Source organism: Jaculus jaculus, chromosome 1 (genome assembly GCF_020740685.1).
Source record: "Jaculus jaculus isolate mJacJac1 chromosome 1, mJacJac1.mat.Y.cur, whole genome shotgun sequence".
In the NCBI taxonomy this organism is placed as follows: Eukaryota; Metazoa; Chordata; class Mammalia; order Rodentia; family Dipodidae; genus Jaculus; species Jaculus jaculus.
Window position 1 is genome coordinate 128,911,930 of NC_059102.1, and position 15,293 is coordinate 128,927,222.

Sequence of the window (15,293 nt, forward strand, 5' to 3'; positions counted from 1 at the left end):
CTGATCACTGTGGTGCTATATCCTTGCTATCAACCAGCCACGCCCTTCCCTGTAGCATAACCTGTGTGGTAGAACTGTATGGTAATGGTTCCTAGGAAAGTAGTTATTTATATTTCATCACATTCTGTGATAATTATAGATACCAGCTATTAGTAACTCTGCTTACATACTTAACAGCTTCTAAAAGAAGTTGACAAGTGAGGCCTAGAGAGATGGCTTAGTGGTTAAATGCTTGCCTGTGAAGCTTAAGGACCCCTGTTTGAGGCTCGATTCCCCAGGACCCATGTAAGCCAGATCCACAAGGTGGCACATGCATCTGGAGTTCGTTGGCAGTGGCTGGAGGCCCTGGTGCACCCATTCTCTCTCTCTCCTGCTCTTAAATAAATAAAAAAATAAATGAAGGTGCCAAATGAGAAATTACACAAATATTTGAATGAACTTAGCTTTCTTACTTTGTGAGTTTCTTGCCTTTCTCCACTTCTCCAGCAACCATTGAATGTTTGGATGCAATCCAGCACTGTAATACTAATTCAGGTTTTAAGGTAGGCTGAAAGAATATATTACTTCAAGGCAGTGTTTATGACAGAAAGCCTGCTGAATTCAGAGTGTATACTTCAATATTAGGAAGCAAAAAAAAAAAAAAAAAAAAGAGGCCTTCAAGATTGTGGTTGTTTAATGCAATTATTGGTTATTCTGTTAAGCAGTCAACTTGAGGTTTTGCCAGACCAGCAGCATGGATTTGAAATTTAAACTCAGTATCTTGTCATATTGTTCAGTTTGATATAATAACTTTATATCAAGGTTCTTCAGATATTTGAGATGAATTTGGAAGGTAAGAGGAATTGGGTGTGTCAAATCACTGAGGTTGCATATAAATCCAGTGTTAAAGACAGTATTTTCTTCAAATGAGACACATACTTCAGCAGTTTTCAAAATACTCTCAAGGGTCACCTGAGCTCTCCATTCCATAAGTGTTTGAAATATAATTATTTTACATTTTACAAAGTTAAAGCAAAGCAGGTCTTTATTTTCCTTGGTAAGTTAATTCACAAGGTGATCTGTAGTCAGTGAACAACTTTTTTTGTTTGTTTGCTTTTTTGAGGTAGGGTCTCACTCTAGCCCAGGCTGACCTGGATTGAAGGCATGCGCCACCACACCTGGCCCGTGAACAACTTTTTAAAGTACCTCTGTACCAGGACTTATTTGGTTGAGCTGAGTATATTTGGTTAAACTGAGTAAATGAATATAAAATCATAAAAGGAATATCAAAATCATCAGTAGGGGCTAGAGAGATGGCTTAGCGGTTAAGGTGCTTCTCTGCAAAGCCAAAAGACCTCAGTTTGATTCCCCAGGATCCAGGACCCACGTAAGCCAGATGTACAAGGCACATGTATATGGAGTTTATTTGCAGTTGCTGGAGGCCCTGTCACACCCATTCTCTCTCTGCCTTTTTCTTTCTCTCTCAAATAAATAAAATTTAATAAAAAATATCATTAGTAGCTTATTATCACAGGAATTAAGGAATGTGCTGTTGAGAGTTTTGAGTTTTACTGCAGTGTATAAAAAGTCTTTAAAGCCAACAGGCATGTGTGTTGCAGCAACCAGTTAATGAAGCAGACGAGCTGTAATCAAAGGTTCAGTCTTTTCTTTTTTTTTTTTAAGTAACAAAACCCTGATGCTGTGTCAGTGATATAAGACTATGTAGTTATTCCTGACTCATTTTAGTTTATTGGGTTAAATTTAATCACATAGTGCTTCATGCTTTTGAAACTCTGTTCTTGTAAAGTTTATGATTGCCTCAGATAGTTATAACTTTCTTTTAAGGTACTAGAGTTAGGGATAAGTGGCTGTATTTATTCAGAACTACTCCAGAACTATTTTTTTTTCTTTTTTTATTGACAACTTCCATAATTGTAAACAATATCCCATGGTAATTCCCTCCCTCCCCCCACTTTCCCCTTTGAAACTCTACTCTCCATCATATCCCCTCCCCCTCTCAGTCAGTCTCTCTTTTCTTTTGATGTCATGATCTTTTCTTCCTACTATGATGGTCTTGGATACAATAAGAATTTTAATGCAGCCTATTCTTTATTTTATTTTTGTAATATTTTATTTTGTTTCCAGAACTATTTTTAGTGACTGTGACATTTAGGAAAAATATCTTTGTTTTTTTGAGGTAGGGTCTCACTCTAGCCCAAGATGACCTGGAATTCACTATGGAGCCTCAAGGTGGCCTTGAACTCACCGCAGTCCTCCTACCTCTGCTTCCTGAGTGCTGAGATTAAAGGTATACGCCACCATGCCCGGATTTTTTTTTTTTTTTTTTTTTTTGAGTTAGGGTCTCACTCATTCCAGCCCAGGCTGACCTGAAATTCACTATGGAGTCTCAGGGTGGCCTTGAACTCATGGTCATCACTGTGAGTTTGAGGCCACCCTGAGACTGCATAGTGAATTCCAGGTCAGACTGGGCTACAGTGAGACCCTATCTGAAAATACCAGAAGAAAGAAAAAGGAAGGAAGGAAGGAAAGAAGGAAGGAAGGAAGGAGGGAAGAAAGAAAGAAGGAGAGAGAGAGAGAGAGAGAGAGAAAGATAGATAAAGCTTCAATGTACAGTTTAAATTTTTCATTATCTGGGCATGGTGGCACATACACAATCCCCAAGCAGGTATTGTGTATGTGTATTGGAGGATTGCTATAAATTTGAGGCCAGCCTGAGACTATGTAGTGAATTCCTTGTCAGCTGGGGCTAGAGTGAGACCCTACCTCAAAAATAATCATTTACTTATTTTCATGTATGTATGTGTATATGTGGGCATAGAGGGCTTCTTGCCATTGCAAATGAACACCAGACATTTGTGCCACTTTTTGAGTACAGCTTATGTGGGTGACTTGAGAATTAAACCTGGGCCAGCAGGCTTTGCGAGCAAGTGTGTTTAAACCTTTGAGCCATCTTTCCAGCACCCCAATGTACAGTTTTATGATTTTATTTTTATTTTTGGTTTTTCAAGGTAGGGTCTTGCTCTAGCTCAGGCTGACCTGGGATTGACTCTGTAGTGTCAAAGTGATCTTCAACTCGTGGCAGCCCTCCTACCTCTGCCTCCTGAGTGCTGGGATTAAAGGCCTGTACCACCATGCCCGGCTGTTTTATGACTTTAAAAGCTTTCTTGAATCTTTAAGTTAATTTAGTCTTATGGTTTCTTTTTTTTTCTATTTTTTGAAATATTGAGAATTGAACCCTAGTTTTGTATGTGGTAGACAAGTGCTGTACCACTCTTGTATATTCCCCAACCCATATTTTGACTTAATTTTTTAAAAATTAAATCAGGTTCTAAGTTTTCCAGGCTGGCTTTGAACTCCGCCTAGCAGGTCTTGAACTTGTAATGCTCCTGCCTTGTCCTCCTGAATAATAGTCTAATGCTTTCTTAAGCTGACACTACTTCCTAATTAAAAGTGCTAGATACTGCCTTTCCAATCTGAAAAAACATGCTTTTTGCAGAAGTTTTATAATTTCATATTGTCCTTCTTTGAAGGATAGTCAGTCTTCATGACAGGTCAAACAGCCTTAGGGATGTACCCAGAACTAGTGCAAATGGACTCGAATTTGGTATGCTTTCTTGGAGATTTGACTAGTCAGTAAATGAGTGGTACTAGCTTAAAAACTTCCTATGGTGTGAAATGAGAAATTGCTATTAAAGCGATCTAAACTCTGACAGTCCTTGAGGCTGTGACATTTAACACTGCTGCTACACTTTACTGCTTTTCTGTAATCAAAGATGACTAACTTCCACTGGATAGAAGAGGCTTACAGAACCTCTCTCTGCTCATGGGAAGAATTTATTTTAATTGCCAGTGAGAAGATGGGAATGATTTTAATGTAGATCAGGAACCTCCAGATCCACTCAGCCTGGGCTCTTGGCCAAGTGTCTATCCTCAGGGGGCCTGGTATCACTTGTGACTTGAAGGTATTTTCAATAAAGCCAAAGGCATTATAGAAGTCTTTCCTGTGTTGGCAGGCAAAAGTGGCACCAGAAATCAAGGCCTGACACATGTCATCAGCCTGGAAAAGGTGGAGTTTAGACACTAATGATGGCTCTTGTCAAGGCTTAGTGTGATAAAGCTGGGAGGACTCAGGTTGTAGCTTTGTGTGCAGTGGAGGGGAAATACAGCTTAGAGAATACCTGCCAAGAATTCCTGCTGTTCTGGCTGTATGTCAGTGAGGTGTCCTTCATTTACCCTGGACTCCTGTCACTCCTTTTTAATGGGTGATGGTAGAGATACTGGATGTAAGAAGAGAGGCATTGTAGTTACAGCAAGCACATTGCCCTGTTTGCTTATTTTCTTGCTATTCTGTGCAAAATTAAAATTGTATGACTATACTCAGGCTGGTATTTTGTTCTGCCTATATCTAAAGACATCTGGCCCAGTTACTCTTGGCAAGTGATCGTTAACCTCAGTTTCTCATCTGCAAAATGGAGTTTAGTAATTAGCTTTACTTACCACATAATTTTCCTAATAATTAAATGAGGTCAGGAATAAAAATTCCTTGATTATAACACCCAAATATCAGTTACTGTTATTGTTGTAAATATCCAATCAAATTTTCAGCTTATTGGGAAGGCCTTCTTATTTCTAAACCATGGTCTTAGCAGAGAAATCATGGGGTAGGGAAACGTAAAATTGAAGCCAGTGACCCAATATTTTTGGTTTTTTGAGGTAGGCTGATATGGAATTCACTATGTAGTCTCAGGGTGGCCTCAAAACTCATGGTGCTCCTCCTACCTCTGCCTCCCGAGTGTACCACCGCACCCTGCCAATGATCCAATCTTAACTATAAGTTACCTCTTTTTCTCCTGTTGAAGTACTAACCAAGCCTGGCCTGTTACTTCAATTCCTAATTTTACATAAAGAATCATTATACCAAACTGAGCAGGGTGGCATACACCTTTGATCCTAGCACTCAGGAGGCAGAGGTAGGAGGATCGCCATGAGTTTGAGGCCAGCTTGAGACTACGTGGTGAACTCCAAGTTAGCCTAGCCTAGAGTGACACCCTACCTCGAAAACCAAAACAAACAAATAAGAATCATTATACCAACCAGAAACAAGTAAAATCAGGATATTTAAAGTTTCTTGCCACACAAAAACTTATCTGGAGAGCAGTGGCTGGCCCTTAAGCTGGCAATAGAAATTTAAATTAATGACTTTAAAAATATACTAATTTGTTAAAATTTATTGAAGGATTGGCAGTGTAATTTAGTGATAGTGCATTTCGCATGAATGAGGCCCTGGATTTGATTCCTAGAACCACAGTAAATAAAATAATTTTTATTAATTTGAGAGAGAAAGAGGCAGAGAAAGAGAATATGGTTGCTCCAGGTTCACCAGCCACTGTAAATGTACTCCAAATGCATGTGTCACCTGTGCATCTGGATTACATGGGACCTGGGGAATTGAACCCAGGTCCTTTGGCTTTGCAGGCAAGCACCTTAACCGCTAAGCCCCAGCCCTACATTGTTTTAAAAATATTTTTATTTATTATTTATTTGACAGAAAAAGAAGGGAAGTGAGAGGGAGGGAGAGAATGGGCACACCAGGGCTTCCAGCCACTGCAGATGAACTCACCCCCTTGTGCATCTGGTTAGTGTGGGTCCTGGGGAATGGAACCTGGGTCCTTTGGCTTTGTAGGAAAACATCTTAACTGCTAAGCCATCCCTCCAGTCCCCTACATTTTTTTTCAAGCAGCAGAAGAAATTTTTAAAGTGTGTGTGTGTGTGTGTGTGTGTGTGTGTGTGTGCGCGCACACACACACACACACACACATATGTGCACATGCACAGGTCCATATGTACAGGTATGCACAGGGAGACCACAGACATCCTCAGGAACACATCCACTTTTTTTTTTTTTCCCTGAGGCAAGTCCAACAGATTGGCTTTTGTGGTTTTTTTAATGGGAAAGTAAGAAAGAGAGAATTGGCATCCCTGGGCCTCCAGCCACTGTATTCAAACAATAGACATGTGTGCTACCTTCTGTGCCTTGGCTTATGTGGGATCTGGGGAGTTAAGCATAGGTCCTTAGGCTTTGAGATCTGGTCGTTTACTGGCCTCAAGTATGACAATTAGACTAGACTGGCTTGGTAGCAAGCTTCTGGGTTCATCTTGCTTGTACCTCCCAGTCCTTGGATGCAGAAACACACCACCTGGCATTTTTGCATTGGTACAGGGGATTGAACCCAGGTTCTTTCTCATACTTGTAGGCAGACATTTTACCAAATAAACTGTCTGCCTAGCTGCAGCAAAAAACTTGTTATTGACATAGTCATTCTTTATTGGTTGATAGAGTGAAATAGTAACTTTTTAAAAAATAGCAAATGATGATTTTTCCCCAACTAGTTTCACCTAGCAAATCAAGACTGTGTTTGTTTTGTGCTACACCATAGGAGACAGTCTGGAGGGTGGTTCTTCCAGCCCATATCAGCTAAGGTATACCAAAAATAAGATTGTTTAAAAAAATCAGACAAGGCCAGGCGTGGTGGTGCATGCCTTTAATCCTAACACTCGGTAGGAGGATCAGTGTAAGTTTGAGGCCACCATGAGACTACATAGTGAATTCCAGGTCAGCCTGGGCAAGAGTGATACTCTACCTTGAAAAACAAAACAAAACAAACAAACAAACAAACAAAAAGAATCAGAGAAGGATGAGACCAGAGAGGGCTTGCAACATTGCAAAGGGCAGTGGATGTAGGAGCCTTGGGAGAAGGTGGCTGTTTTCCAAAGTGCTGCATATGCCCCTTTCTGTACCCATCACAGATCTGGAAGGCTACTTGGTAGACATGCATGTGCTTTTTTTTTTAATTCCAAAAATCATCTTATAGCATGTTTTAAGGTCCTTTAAAACCTTGTAATCTGCTGGGCGTGGTGGTGCATGCCTTTAATCCTAGCACTTAGGAGGCAGAGGTAGGTGTATTGCCATGAGTTCAAGGCTACCCTGAGACTACACAGTGAATTCCAGGTCAACTTATCTTGAAAAACAAAAACAAAAACAACAACAACAACAAAAAAATTAGAATAATTTCTAACACTTCTTTCCCCTCCAAATAAGAGTCTAACTATAACTTGAAATTCCATCCCAATCTCTAGAGTACCAAGATTGCCAACATGCTGTACCAGGCATAGCTGTCTAACACTTCAATAACTTGGCAATACTACTTTGTTCTTTAAAATAAAATCTAGGGGCTGGAGAGGCGGCTTAGCAGTTAAACACTTGCCTGTGAAACCTAAGGACCCCGGTTCAAGGCTCGACTCCTCAGGACCCATGTCAGCCAGATGCACAAGGGGGTGCACGCATCTGGAGTTTGTTTGCAGTGGCTGGAGGCCCTGGCGTGCCCATTCTCTATCTCTACCTGCCTCTTTCTCTCTCTATCACTCTCAAATAAATAAATAATATAATATAATATAAAATCTAGGTTAAAATATGTCCCTCTGGCCTATGAAAGAATTGTTTGTAGGTCACTTTAAAAAAAAAATGACAAGTTGGGGCTGGAGAGATGGCTTAGCAATTAAGGCCTTTGCCTGCAAAGCCAAAGGGTCCCAGTTGGACTCTCCACATGCATCTGGAGTTTGTTTGCAGTGGCTGGAGGCCCTGGTGTGCCCATTCTCTCTCTGCCTGCCTTCCTCTCTCTCTTTCTCTCTCTCTCTCTCTCTCTCTCTCTCTCTCTCGCTCTTGCTCTCGCTCTCAAATAAATAAAAAAAAAATAGGTTTTTTTTAAGACAAGAACTCCTTTATGTAAACATAGAACCCATGTCAACTTTGCATGGGGTCCTTTGCAGAGTAATGATGTAAGAATTTCATAGAGCTCATAGTGCATCTACCCACACTCACAGTATTTAATTCTAATTCTGTCTGTTTGCCATTGTCCACAGTTAAGTCTTCCTTTCTGTGTGTACCAAATCATAATCATACATTTATTTTATTGTGGTAAGGGAAGTAAAGGGTTATTGATTGAAAATATCCTGCTTTCCAATGTAAAAGGTATACTATTTTGCCTATTATATACTTCTGAGCATTTTCCCTGACTAATTCCCAAGTACTTATTTCTGGGCAGGGGAGATGGCTCTGTGGTTAAAAGCACTTGCTTTTGCCAAGTCTGACAGCCTCGGTTCAGTTCCCAGTACCCATGTAAAGCCAGATATACAAAGTGGCATGCATCTGGAATTTGTTTGCAGTGGCAAGAGGCCCTGGAATGCCCATAAACTCTCGCGATATCTCACTCTCACACAGATAAATAATAAATTTTCTTTTCTGAGGCAGGGTCTCGACCTGAAATTCATTATGTTGTCTTAGGGTGGCCTGGAACTCATGGTGATCCTCTTATCTCTGCCTACCTCTACCTCCCAAGTTCTGGGATCAAAGGTATGCATCACAATGCCCAGCCTATAAAAATATATTTGAGCATTGGAGAGATGGCTTAGTAGTTAGGGCATTTGCCTGCAAAGCCAAAGGATGCAGGTTCAATTCTCCAGGACCCACATAAGGCAGATGTACATAAGGCAGGTGGCACATGCATCTGGAGTTCGTTTGCAGTGGCTGAAGATCCCGGCTTGCCCATTCTCTCTATCTCTGCTTCGTTCTCTCTCTCATATAAATAAAATAAAAATTAAAAAATATTTTGGAAAAAAACCCACAAAGCCTAAGTACTTATTCCTGGGTAATTTTTTTAAAATAATTTTTTGTTTATTTTTTTTTATTTGAGAGTGACAGAGAAAGAGGCAGAGAGTGAGGGAATGGGTGCACCAGGGCTTCTAGTCACTGCAAACCAACTCCACATGCATGTACCCCCTTATGCATCTGGCTTATGTGAGTCCTGGGGAATGGAGCCTCAAACTGGGGTCCTTAGGCCTCACAGGCAAGCACTTAACTGCTAAGCCATCTCTCCACCCCCCTGGGTAAAGTTCTTTATACTTGTGACACAGGGCAGCAGTTCACATCTCACCTAATTATACTTTAAAGAGGAACCCTTCCCTTTGCTCAGGTATCTGTCCAGGTAATTCCATGTGCTAGATTTCATTCATTTGTCAAGTCTTGGGCTCTTGCCCAGAGTACAGTATTTGAGTCTTCAATTACACGCACACATGCTAGCAAGAACATTGTTTTTCTTGGCTTCTCTTGGTGAAACCTTAAGGCCCTGGAAGCCAGTCCAGGTGTTCTAGACTGAGTCTGGCTGTCTCTACTTAGAATTCTAGATGGGAAGAATATGTGGAAATGTACCAGACTTACGTAGCACCTCCTCTTGCTATCATGTTTTTATGCCCAAAAATTTTGGAATTTGTCTCTTTCTATGGCACAAAGACCTCTATGCCCTGTGAGATGGCTCCCTGTCATTTGAGGGAAATAGTGGCAGCATGCCGAGGAGAGCATACATGCTGCTGGGAATGGGCACAACTGTAGCTGTAAGGTCCTCACGTGTCCCTGGTTAAAGTTTAAATAGAACTTCAGAACTTATTAGGATAAATTCAAACTAACCATCGGGGTAGTATCTCACATAAGAAAGAAGTGCTCCCAGAGGACACCCAGCACTTACTAAAACAACTTCTGTGTGGACCAATTTGCCAGATACTGGATATGAAAAATGTATTTTATTTATTTACTAGAGAGAGAAAGAGGCAGACAGACACAGAGAGAATGAGTGTACCAGGGTCTCTAGTAATTGCAAATGAACTCCATATGCATGTGCCTCCTTGTACATCTGACTTATGTGGGTAATGGGTAGTTGAACCTGGATCCTTAGGCATTGCAGACAAGCATCTTAACCACTAAGCCATCTCTTCAGCCCAAGATTTTTTGGTTTTTTTTTCCCTCACTAAGTCTAGACTCTGGTACAGGTAAGTTACAGCCATTGATCTTATCTGCTACTCATAAAGTTTAGTTTGTTTTGAAAGCCAGCTCCAGTAGCCAGTCACTGGATTGACATGTGACTGCCTACAAACAAGCACAGGATTTGCTTCTAGCCTCACAGTGTGCTAAGCTGCATTTATGCCTCTTCATCTGCTTTTTCTGAGTTGCCTAGCAATAACCATTTGTGGAATGTTAGAACTAAAATATTAGTATAATGCAAAGAGGCATTTCTAAGAAGGCTTCCAGAACTGATCATTCTGGTCTAAGTAATATTTTCATTATCTGAAAGAGATGTGAGAATAAGCACAAATTCCTTAAGCTTTGTAGTTGGCCAGGCTCTTGTAAGGTGAAAATGGAAAAATTCATTTTGTCTCTGCGGAATGTAGCCTCCTTTATGTGAGTTTGTACACACTGAAAGTACATACTATTTATGACTACTTCTGGGTAGATGAGATCACATTTACCTAGTGGTGATATTGTTTCTGAGTTGTAACTTCTCATTTCTTTATCCTGGATTGTTTTTCTGTTACGTTTTTTAAAAATATATATTTTATTTATTTATTTATTTGAGAGAGAGAGAGAGAGAGAGAGAGAGAGAGAGAGAGAGAGAGAGAGAGCGCGCGCGCGCACCAGGGCCTCTAGCCACTGCAGATGAACTCTAGATGCATGCACCACCATGTGTATCTGGCTTACATGGAACCTGGAGAATTGACCCTGGGTCCTTAGGCTTTGCATCTTAACAGCTAAGCCATCCCTCCAGCCCTCCTCATAATTTTGAGGATGGATCTGTGAATATTTTCACTGGGATGAGATTCTGTTTTTGAAGTACTATGTAGTTCAGTTTGGCTTGCCTTACGATTATAAAATTCTATTTACTTTCTTTACCACCTAGTATATGTTGCAGGTTTTGTTTATCTGTCTTAAAGTATTGTTTTTTTCTTTTAACTGTGGGAACCTTCATAAGTCCTCTCAGTTGTTAACTCTTAAACCTCAAATATCACTCATCCTTGGATCAAAATCAAACTCATTTGCCTCAGAAATATGTTTCTGTCCCTTTGCCTTTCTCCAAAATGTCCTTCCTTTTTTTCCCCCTGAGGTAGAGTCTAGTCTCCCATGCTGACCTGGAATTCACCATGCAGTCTCAAGGTAGCCTTGAACTCACTCTGATCCTCTTACCTCTGCCTCCTAAGTGCTGCTGAGATTAAGGGCTTTTGCCACTAAGCCCTGCTTGGCCTTCCTTTTTTTTTTTTTTTTTTTTTTTTAAGTTAAAAAAAAAAAATCAGCTCGGAGCAAGATGGCGGCGCGAGTGCTGCTCGCCCGAGGAGTGGCCCCGCTCGGAGGCCTGGGACGGCGGGCCACCGTCGGCAGCCTCCTGCCCGGGCTCCGGAATTTGTGAATTTCCGTAAGGCAAGAAGCGACATGCTTCTCTCTAGGAAGAATCAGCTGCTATTGGAATTCAGTTTCTGGAATGAGCCCGTGCCTCGGTCAGGACCCAATATATATGAACTCAGGTCTTACCAACTCCGACCAGGAGCCATGATTGAATGGGGAAATTACTGGGCTCGTTCAATCCGCTATAGACAGGACGGGAATGAGGCCGTGGGGGGGGGGTGTGTTCTTCTCTCAGATTGGGCAGCTATACATGGTGCACCATCTTTGGGCTTACAAAGATCTGCAGACCAGGGAAGACATACGGAATGCAGCATGGCACAAACACGGCTGGGAAGAATTGTTGTACTAACTACACAGTCCCCCTTATTCAGGAGATGGAGTCTAGAATCATGATCCCACTGAAGACCTCACCCCTGCAGTGAAGCTCCAGAGCTTTGATGTGCCTACACAGATGATGTGATGAGCATTTGCCGTGAATTAATTTTAACTGTACATCAAGTGAAAAAGAAACACTGAGTGTAAGCTGCTGTACATAGCTTGTGAGGCTTCTTTTCTATAAAATTTCTGTAATCATGTGAAAGGAGAAACCAAGGCAGTTTGACTATAGCTGTACTCTTGGAAACATCTGTTTGTCCAATGTTAGCCTCCCACCCTCCAGAAAAAAATGAAAACTTGAAGTAAGACATGGTGGCTCAGGCCAGCACTCTGGAGACTGAAGCAGAATTGCAGCAAGTTCTAGGCCAGTCTAAGCTACATAGTGGATTTCAGGCCAGTTTGGTCTATAGAATGAGAGCCTATCTAAAGATAGATAGATAGATAGATAGATAGATAGATAGATAGATAGATAGCCAGGCATGGTGGCATACATCTTCAAACCCAGCACTTGGAAGGCAGAGGAAGGAGGATCACTGTGAGTTCAAGGCCAGCCTGACTACAGAGTGACTGTTAGGTCAGCCTGGGCTAGTGTGAGGCCCTACCTTGAAAAAAGAATACATTTGAATAAGATTCCATCTATGAAAAGCAATTAGCTATTTCTTTCTACCAAAAAGGGTGGGGGGAGGAATCTGTTTTAAACTTAAAAGTTTTGACAAATTTCAGGAGGGAAGACAAAAATACACATTTTGTCCTGTTTCTCAAACACTTTTTCTGAGTCTCAAACTAGGAACAAATTATAAGTGTGCCCATTAACTAGAGATGTTTTAATCCACTCACTCTGACTGTGCCCACAGAGTGTGCAACATGACATCACTAAATGGGCAGTGTTGGGTAAGGCACATTTCATCAGTAATTCAGTCTTCACAGCGTGTGTTTCTCTATGTGAGAGGAAAATAATGGTTTGAACCTGTGTATCATGTGATTTCAAAATGAACACCTTGAATAGCACTAATTTTATTTGTAATATTTTTCTATAAAACAAGTAGCTATTGGAAAAGAGGTTTTATTTTGTAAACTGTCATTTGTGACCTCAGACCTTCTCTGGTTAATATTTTAGTAAGCTCATAGCAGATACTTCCAAGATCATGTGTGAAGGATAGTGCATGCTGAAATTTGACATAAAGATACATACATTGTCTAGTTGTTTGATTTTATTAATATAGTGTGCCAATTTTGTGACTGTGATCATGTGAAAGTCCCATTAAACTAAAAAATTATGTCCTGTGGAATTCTGTTCCACCAATGGAGGAACTTATATATAAAATAAAGTGTGAATAAATCTCTTAAAAAAAAAATTCCTGGGACTGGAGAGATGGCTTAGTGGTTAAGGCATTTGCCTGCAAAGCCAAAGAACCCTGGTTCGATACCCTAGTACCCACATATAAGCCACATGTATAAGATGGCACATGTACCTAGATTTGTTTGCAGTGGTTAGCGGCCCTCACACACCCATTCTCTTTGTCTCCTGTCTGTCTCAAATAAATAAGCAATGAAAAAAAATTCCCGCTGGAGAGATGGCTTAGCAGTTAAGTGCTTGCCTGTGAAGCCTAAGGACCCTGGTTCGAAGCTCTACTCCCCAGGACCCACGTTAGCCAGATACACAAGGGGGCGCAAGCATCTGGAGTTCATTTGCAGTGGATGAAGGCCCTGGTGCACCCATTCTTCTCTCTATCTGCCTCTTTCTCTCTCTGTCACTCTCAAATGAAAAAAACCTTTAAAAAAATTCCTAGTGAATACTTGCCAGGTTAGCTAAAATTAACAAACAACAACCTGACTATATAAAGTATTGGTGAGAAGGACTATAACACTGAAACGCTGTTGACAGGAGTAGGGTAGAAATTGGTACAAATCATTCAGAATCCTTTATAAGCATATGTGACAGGTTGAGCATAAGCGCTTCCATTTCTTTTTTAAATGTGCATTTCTTTAATTTTTAAAAATATACACAAGTCATGTGTTTTACATAGGAACACACACATTAACAAAGCATTTCTTATAGTTTTCCAAAATTCAATTATATCAGTCCAAAATTTGTAACTCAAATATATCAGAACTCTTTAAGTTAAAATGAAGTCCCCGAAACTACTGGATATGGTAGACTTTTTCGAAATTCAAATGAGCAGAGTATCAGTATGATTTATTAAATACAGTTTACTGTTAGCTCCATTGCCTGTAATTCTATAAGATGCAACTTTATTGTGCCTTGCAAACAGGATACACCTCTTTAAAAATCTGATCAAAATTGTCCACACATATAGCTCTATCTGATAGATTGCAGTGCAGTGCTATTCATAATTATAGAAATACTATAGAACCCAAGAGCACAGGGTAGTAAGCAAAAGAAGTACAATCCTGAGCCATCTGAGTGAGATTTGATGAATCCTTTTAGTGAGCTTAGAAAACGTGGAAGAAAAAAAGAAGCACTTCCATTTCTATACACATCCTCAACAAAGTCATATAGGAGAAAGTTAATACAGCATTTGTTTTGTTTTGTTTTCTAATACAACATTTTGTTTGTTTGTTTTTTGTGATGCTGGAGACAACTGTCCATTCCCTACAATGAGGAAACATGGTGGTAAAATCCTTGTGGCAGTAGTGAGGATAAATTCTTAAAAATATTTTTTTTCTCTTAGAGAAAATATTGAGTTGAGGAAGTTAGGAACATAAGATTGCATAGTATGTGATTCTTTCTACAAAATGCTCAAAAATAGATAAAATTAATCTGAGACAGAAAAGATCAGAATAATTACTACATTTACTAAGGTAATAAAGTGACCAGGAGGGCAAAAGTTGTTAGGAATATTATTAGTAATGTCTTGATTTGGTTGTTGTTCACTTTATAAAACAGTCCATTGAGCTATGCATTTGATACGTGTATGATTTATGATATTTTAACACTTGAATAATTTATGTGTCTTTATTTTAAGCAAGACATCAATTTAAAAATACCACCTGTAATGCTCTTGGTGTAGTCACTGAAAGTGGTCTTTAAGAATGACTTTCACCAGACATGGTAGCTCGTGCCTTTAATCTCAGCACTTGGGAGGCAGAGATAGGTGGATTGCTGTGAGTTCGAGGCCACCCTGAGGCTACATAGTTAATTCTAGGTCAGCCTAGGCTAGAGAATGAGAACCTACCTCAAAAAACCATAAATTAAAAAAATAATAATAAAATAAAAAGAATGACTTTTTTCTCTTCGTATTTACATTAAGGTTCTGGAAGGAGACACACCAAATTAATAATACTTTAGGTTAGAGCCAGGCGTAGTGGCACACGCCTTTAATCCCAGTACTTGGGAGGCAGAGGTAGGAGGATTGACATGAGTTCAAGGCCACCCTGAGACTCCATAGTGAATTCCAGGTCAGCCTAGACTAGAGTGAAACCCTACCTCGAAAAAACAAAAACAAAACAAAAACAAAAACAAAAACGTCTTAAGGCCAGGAGTGGTGGTGTGCATGACTTTAATTCCAGCACTTGGGAGGCAGAGGTAAGAGGGCTGTCTTGAGTCTTGAGTTCAAGGAGTTCAAGGCCAGTCTGAGACTACAGAGTGAATTTTAGGTCAGCCTGGGCTAGA

The 15,293-nt window shown here is 40.3% G+C and overlaps 1 protein-coding gene and 1 pseudogene across 1 annotated transcript in view; both read left to right on the plus strand.

Annotated features, from left to right (window-relative positions):
• Window positions 1–15,293, plus strand: part of Nr6a1 (nuclear receptor subfamily 6 group A member 1) — a 300,000-nt gene that overhangs the window by 91,611 nt on the left and 193,096 nt on the right. The window lies entirely within an intron of this gene.
• LOC123453277 lies at window positions 10,245–11,739 on the plus strand (annotated as a pseudogene).